Here is an 8,268-nt window from a genome sequence, read left to right as displayed (position 1 = left end):
ACCAAAAAACCCAAATCAAACCGAACTAAACCGACAAGAACCAAATTGATGGTTAATTTTTTGTTCGGTTTGGTTTGGTTTTAGAAATTTAAAAAACCGATTAAGTTGGTTTGGTTTTGGTTTTGACCAATAACCGACCCATATCGACCCATGAACACCCCTACCGCCAACTCCGCCACCATCAACTACTACCGGTCAATCCCTACTACCAACCAACTCATCTATCAGAACTAGCACTACCACTAATAACCACCAACACATCATCAATTTCCACACATTGCTAACAACCACTAACACATCATCAACTTCCACACATTCTTCGAACACCATCACCACCACTGTCACCGGTGTCACCACCTCTATACATTTGCTATAGTATCTGTACTAACAACCATTCCACTATCACAGCTAACAACGTCTCCAATGACCACCGACATATCGTCAACCATCATGCATACATTTTTTCGTCACCACGATCAACACCTCCAACCACTAACATTAACCAACTTCATATCACAACCACCACCACCACTACCAATCACCAATATCATGACATTTACTACAATACCAACTATCCCTACTATCACAACTATCATCACCAACATTGCTAATCACTAACATCAATTAATTTATTACAACCACCACCACCATTACAAACCATCTCCACTATCACTAACAAACATAAATGTTTTATTTTTTAATCAAATAATAATTTAATTGCATTAAATTAAAAACATTCTAATATATAATTATATTATATTTAGAAATAAATAAATTTTGCACATTCAGATATTGAGAAACACCCAACCTTAATCATTTAGTTTTCAGATCTAGAAACAATATCTTAACCATTCAGATGTGCATTCAAAATGATTCAAATGTCTGAATATTAATAAAAACAAATGCAGTCTTAGCTGAAACACAATGGTGTGGTTGTGTGATACTTTAAAGGAGTCCTCAAAAGTCAAAGAAACTACGTGAAAACAAGGAAGTTTGATGATCACTTCTCAAAGTTGTTCTGCTCGAGAAACTATAACAATTAAGGTAATATAACCATTAACAACATTCAACAGAGGAGAAGTCAATTACAATTTTCTGTGAAGTAGCATTTAATACAGCTTGGCTTGATTGAAAGAATCATCTATATCTATACTACATTAAAAGCATGGAACCCCTAACTTTAAAGTTTACGACAATACCATTCCTATTAGCCTAAATATCTACTATCTAGTAAAAAAAAGGGAAACTAATTGGCATAAAGAGAAACAACACAGATGTTTAATAGGAACAACCGGTCATTGTTCTTATCTCAACAAAATATGTGTTATTTTTAAAAAAAAACAAGCAGAGGGGTAACTCTCAAATCTCAATCTCATGTTTTTAATAAATGGGCGGGTTATTAACCCGCCCTAAAGCTACTTGGGCTGAAATGGATTGGGTTGAAATGCTCTAAAATGCAGGTCATAACCCAACCCACCCAATTTGAACTCGAATTTAATTGCTTTATTTGTTATTTTATAAAATTTTAGTACTTGAAAAATTATTATCTTTTTTTTTAACTTGGTAACTTTGTATTACATCACACAGTACATGGGTTGTACTGAAACCTTTATATACAAGAGTACTCCTAAATCGACTGTTCTATATCCAAATTTAGTCTAGAACATCAATTATCGAGGCAGTATCAGTAGAGTATAGTTGATTACACCAAACATAAAAGCAAAATATAGTTTAGTTTAACCTTCTGCACACTATTCTTTATGCTCTCAATACATCTAGAATTCCTTTCTTTCCATATAGCCCACCATATAGCACCAGGGATAATTCTGCATCTACCTCTGTCCTACGCATGTACATCTGCTTCTCCCAGCATATTAAAGTCCCGGATACTTTCCTAGGCATTGTCCTGGAAATGCTTTTTAGTCTTAAGACGATTCTCCAAAGTTGTTGGGTGTACTTACAATGTAGAAATACATGGTTAACCATCTAAAGTTTCTCCACAGAGGAAACATCTGGAGCACAAGGTTTTCCCTTTCTTCATGACATTATCTTGTGTAAGAACTACTTCCTTGGTCAGTAACCAGACAAAGACAGAGCACAACACTGTGTGAGGTATCCTACTTTCCCATATTTACTTCCATGGACATCTTGGATCCGGGTGATTTATTTGGTTCATCATCTTGTAGGCTTTGTTGACACTAAATATTTCTTTTTCATTTCCCATCCACCATAGTACATCCTTCACTGTCTACAGTCCAGTGAATAAGTTCATGGTATTAAAAAATTCAACTACTCTCATTACCTCCCGGTCATTAAGTTGCCTTCTGAAATTGAAGTTCCACCCATGTGGTGTCCATAATTCTGCTATAGTCCTCTATTGAAACAATACCAAGTTGTAGATATCTGGAAAAATCACTTCCATAATCCCATCCTCATGTCAACTATTCTTCCAGAATGTAGTCTTGTTTCCATCCATCACTTTAATGTTTGAGTTGCTTTTAACTTCATTCCACTAGTGTCTAATAGATCTAATAGATCTCTAGAGGCTAATCCCGTACGGAGTAGTCAGTTCTTTAGTAATCCATCTATTTTTTTTAGGATATTTAGCCCCAATCACCTTCCTCCATAGCAGCTAGTTATTGTTTGCATATTTCCACAACTATTTCATCACGAGAGTCTTACTTTGAATTTTTAGGTTCTTTATCCCCAACCCTCTAGTTTTCTTGTCAATTGTCCACCACAGAGAGCACTACCACTTTTTCTCGCATATCTTTGTTCCTTATTCTATGTCTCCAAGTATGCCCACACACCGATCTTAACATCCTCATCTCTGCTATGTTTATCTTTCGAACATACGAGCTCTTGACCAGCCAAACACTCTGCCCCATGCAAGATAGCTAGTATAACAACCCCTTTATAAATTTACCTTTAAGTTTATTTTAACAAATTTCTTATACATGGCATGCTAGTTACTAGCTCTTTTGCAAGAGCTAATTGGGACAAAAAACACATGTTCAGAAATTGATTCATCGAAAAAAAGCAAAACTATAGTTTATGAGTTTCAAACGTGTCCAAATGGAAAAATTTTATGGGGGGCCTGTGTTGAGTATGGAACTTAGAACCTCAGTGCAGGATTTGAACACCCTTACTGTCACACTCAGTCTTGTTTTTTGTGGAAAGGGTGTTCATTAAAAAATACTCAAAAACGACAGAATTTGACCTATATATATATACAAAATGCGATTACCAGGCGAATGTTGTTCAGTTGATCACCCTTGGATAGCTATAGCTCGGCCGCAGCTTGGCAATGTTTCCACCCTGCTTGTATTTATATTCTACACAGTACATTCTAGTTCTTTTCTATGTGGGATATTATATCATTCATATTCTAACACTTTCATCCAGTATTGTGCTGCTGGAAGTTACTGATTTCTACTCTCAGGGTACTGTTTATGTTCTATTTTTTGACTTGACCTGCTTTCATGCTATTTTCATTGGGATAGAGGGCAGATGCATCAACTGACTTGAGAGAATTTACAAGTCTTGAGGGAAGAAAGTATGTAAATTATATATTTTCTTAGCCTCTTTCCAATTATTCTTCTACAGTGGGTACTTTTGTGTGTTACTTGTGCATAATGCTGATTACTTTGTTTGTTTTCTATAGGTATTTCTACAACAAGGTTACTAGAATGTCCAAATGGAGAATGCCTAATGAAGTCAAGGTGATGTTAGATTTAAATCCAATATGGTTTTGTTCCGTGCTTTAAATAGCATGATAAGAAGGGATTGTTCTGTGCTTTAAATAGCATGATAAGAAGGGATTGTTCTGTGCTTTAAATAGCATGATAAGAAGGGACAATATTCTATTTTCTTGGATGCTATAGTTCTCATAAAATATTTATCCATTCACAGTTGCTAGCATGATAAGAAGGGGAAATATTCTATTTTCTTGGATACTCTATTCTCATAAAGTTCAATTATTTATAAATTCACAGTTGGCTCATGAAAAGGACACCATTTTGCATGCTTCTGATTTAGGATCTATTTTTGTTGTTAAAACATTATCCCCGGGTGCAGATGGTTCATTAGTCTCAGCACACGGTGCTAAATCAAGCCTAATTTCTGTGTCACAAGCTGCTAACTTACCAACTATTATGGCTTCAGAATCATCAAGTTTATCTAGTAAGGTTTCTTCTCCGATGATTGAAACAGTCAAAATAAAGAATTCTTCAGAACCTACTTCGCCAGCTGTTGCTAATTTGGAGAAAATTGGAATAGCAGTAACCTTGGGAAATTCTGTCGCACCACCGGTATATGTTTTCAGATTTATATGTTATAAATTGGCCTCAGGTTTATGTTGCTTCTTATTTGGAATTCAATTTTTCTTTAGTTTTGAGACTACTACAACTCAAGATGCAGTAGTGTGTGGTGATTGATTTTCTTTGGAGAATACAGAGGTACTTTTTCCTTCTGAAATACTTATGCGATTAGTTAATTACTAATGGTTACTGGTTAAAACACCAAGAAATATTTTCGTAGCTGTTATGCTGGATGTTGATCCAACAATTTTGTAGTGCAGTTGTTAGTCAACTAACAGGTGAAGAATATGCTCCAAATTCCAATGAGGTTTGCTTTTGTCCTTTGTGATTGATGTTGTGCCTAAAATACAGAATGTCAAGAAAGATGCTGCAATAACTGAAATCGGAGGTGCTACTCCATCAGATGAGAAAACAGTTGAGCTGGGACCATTAGTTTATGAGAACCAAGCGGTACAGTGGATTATTGCTTTTTGTCTCATTTAATGTATGTTCTAGAAATTTCTCTTATTTCTATTTTAAGTATCTGATTTTATTTAGAAGGCAAAGAGTGCATTCAAAACTCTTTTGAAATCTACAAATATTGGGTCTGATTACACGTGGGATCAGGTTTATTACTTGACTGTTTTGTGCATACCAAACAATTGAGGGAGATCATTTGACATGAATTGTATTTGTCAGGCCATGAGAGCAGTAATTAATGACCGGAGATATGGTGCTCTAAAATCCCTATGTGAGCGGAAGCAAGCTTTTAATGAGGTATTTCTCCAAGTCGGCATTGGAATAGGTTAATTGCTGCTTCAATGTTTCAGCATACCGTATTGCAAAAAGATAGATTGTGTTTGATATCCAATTGTTTCATGTTTGGTTGACTTAAATATTTTGGAAAATGTTTTCCAAATCAACTTATTTTCCTTAAATTTAAGGAAAATGAATTCCCTTCAAAAAGTAGGAAAAACATTTTCCAAAACTCTCTTTGAATCTCACTCTTAAGTTGAAATGCTTATACAAATCTCAAATGTATTTTCTGAAAAATATTTTTTTATTCACCAACCAAACACTAGAAAACATTTTCTGAAAAATGTTTTCCTTTCATCAACCAAACATAAGAAAACAAGTAAGAAACCAACTTGTTTTCTAGGAAAACATTTTTCTTCATACCAAACACACCAAGGTCTATAGTGATCATTTTGCATTTGTATGTCTCTTCCAGTATCTGAGCCAAAAGAAAAAACTGGAAGCTGAAGAGAGGCGTGTTAAACAGAAAAAGGCTCGGGAAGATTTCAGGATAATGTTAGAAGTAAGTGAAAATTTGTTTTGTGGGTGTCCTCCATTTGATATATCATGATATTCATATTACCAGTTTAAAAATAAAAATGTATTATCATAATATTCATGATGTGTTTGAGACTGGTATTTGACTTGTTCAAAAGAATAAGTGGTATTTTTCACAACAATGTACGTTGTTCTCAATCTTATAGGATTGCAAGGAGCTGTCACCATCGTCAAGATGGAGGTTTGTCTCACTTGTAATGTTAAGTTGTCTGTTGCTTGTTTTCTAATCTTGGTCATTGTTTGTATGTTTTTTGGTACCTTGAAGTTGATCCATTACTTAGGTCAGTTCCATTTGATCCACTAACTATTTGCTATTGATTATTCAGTAAGGTAATCTCCATATTGGAAAATGATAAACGTTTTAAATCTGTTGAGCGAGCTAAAGACCGTGACGACCTTTTTGAAGATTATGTGGAGGAACTTGATAAAAAGGTGAATCTTCTTTTGCAGAACTTTCTTGTAAGCTTCTATATGTTAAAAACTAAGTGTGCGGACTGTAGTTTCCTTATATGGTCTTTGGCTCCTCACAAATTAAGTTAGCCTTTTATTTGAGATAGAAAAATGGTTTAATTTCTTAAACATGGTACTAGAGGCAGATCTATCTTGATGTTAGACTAGTAGATGTTAGCCAACCTAGGTTAACTGATGCTACAAATGTCTAGTCTTGGTGTGCGATTAATGTATGAGAATCCCACACTAGTATGGTGTATGTGCTGTAGTTTCCTTCTATGATCTTGGACAATCTTCACCACCTGACCTAGTTTTCGAAGTTGAGTTAGGCGCTGGTCCACTTGATTAAAAACAATCATTCCATTCCTTTCCTTTGCAGGATGTCTTTTAGTTTTTTCCCTTTTTTTGTTTCGCTTAAAAAGTAGAAAGAAGGAATGTTGTAGATATTCAACTTAAAATCTTGTGTTCTTTGAATACATTTTTAATGGCTTCTCAAGGGTATAACATTTAAATTTGTTCACCATTGAATTCCAATTTAAACAGACTTCCATGTATTGTTTGTAATTTTTCTTGAAATTTGAAACTATGATATGCTTCTTCCTCTCCCCCCTCTGTCGTAAAATAGAAAAAGTTTTTCAATACTTCCATGTAAGTGTAGTTAAAGTCTCTTTGTAAATATTGTTTTCTTTATAGAGAAATTTTATTTTTTTTTACTTTGTACTGGATTTTATTAGGAGTATGCGAAGGCATTGGAGGTGCAGAAGCACAATAGAAGGGGTACTTAGAATTTTTAAAATCCTGTGACTTTATTAAGGTATTTGTTCTAGTGGAATTAGCATCAGTTCCTAGATTATGTTTTTCTATTTCCAGGAGATAGAACTTCCATAGTTCCATTATTGCTGACTTCTTTTGTTCAGGCCAGTAGCCAGTGGCAGAAAGTTCAGGACCGCTTGGAAATTGATGAAAGATGCTCCCACCTTGAGAAAATCGATCGCTTGGAGATTTTCCAGGTACTACTCATTTTTATAATACATCATAAATAACTTTTTCCAAACATCTCATTTGTGCGCCTCAGTTTTAAAGTTATGTTGGAACCTTTTCTGTTTTAGGAATATATACGTGATTTAGAGAGCGAAGAGGAGGAGCAAAGGAAACTGCGGATGGTATATTGCTTATTAGACTCAGGGGTTAAAATAAAATTTATGTTTGGAGACTTTGATTTATCTCTTTCTCACTGGGCATACACTGTTGATTCAAATAGGAAGAATTAAGGAAAGATGAATGTAAAAATCATGATGAGTTCCGAAAACTGATGGAAGAGCTTGCTGCGGGAATACTTAATGCAAAAACTAACTAGCGTGATTATTGCATCAAAGTTAGTTTTTCTTTCTTGTGTTGAGTAAGTGATTATCTTCATGAGTCCCCTTTTCGTCTTTTTGAGTTTTTCATCCAATAATTTCCTTCTTTATTTTGTGCTTGCAGATTAAAGATTTTGCTGTATATCTAGTTGTCTCATCAAATACTTCAGGATCAATAGCAAAAGACTTATTTACAAATGTTATGGATGAGCTGGACAAACAGGTGAAATAGGTTGCAAATAGGAGTATTGAATTGTGTCAACTACATTTGTTACACTAACCCATATTTATAGACTTTACACTACAATCCCTTTTCATTTGCTTTCACTTAATGAAGGTCTTAATCTGAATGGTTAGGATATCTGCCCATTAAGTGCTTTTTTTTTTAAAAGATTCAACCTGTTAATACATCTTAATGAATCAGATGTTAAACAAAGTCTGAAAATCATTTAGATCCTCACAAAAAAGTTCAATTCGTTACGTAGAAAAGTAAGTTAGTACATTACTATGTGGGAATATACTGGGTTTGTTTTTGTTGTTGTTGTTGTGCATTAAAGAATAGAACATACTTGGTAGGATAAAAGCATGAGATTGAGATTTGAGAGTTACCCCTCTGCTTGTTTTTTTTTTTTTTAAAATAACACATATTTTGTTGAGATAAGAACAATGACCGGTTATTCCTATTAAACATCTGTGTTGTTTCTCTTTATGCCATTTAGTTTCCTTTTTTGTTAATAGATATTAGGTATTTAGGCTGATAGGAATGGTATTGTTGTAAACTTTTAAGTTAGGGGTTCCATGCTTTTAAT

The 8,268-nt window shown here is 34.4% G+C and overlaps 1 long non-coding RNA gene across 1 annotated transcript; it reads left to right on the top strand.

Annotated features, from left to right (window-relative positions):
* Positions 1-4,940: 4,940 nt before the first annotated feature.
* On the top strand, positions 4,941-5,832 carry LOC107846071. The gene is made up of 3 exons (XR_007051805.1): positions 4,941-5,075; positions 5,530-5,616; positions 5,798-5,832. It is a non-coding gene; the product is annotated as an uncharacterized LOC107846071 (long non-coding RNA).
* Positions 5,833-8,268: the final 2,436 nt, after the last annotated feature.

Source organism: Capsicum annuum, unplaced genomic scaffold (genome assembly GCF_002878395.1).
Source record: "Capsicum annuum cultivar UCD-10X-F1 unplaced genomic scaffold, UCD10Xv1.1 ctg82981, whole genome shotgun sequence".
Classification (NCBI taxonomy): Eukaryota; Viridiplantae; Streptophyta; class Magnoliopsida; order Solanales; family Solanaceae; genus Capsicum; species Capsicum annuum.
The sequence above is the reverse complement of the archived record's forward strand: the minus strand, read 5'-3'. Positions and strand labels throughout refer to the sequence as shown.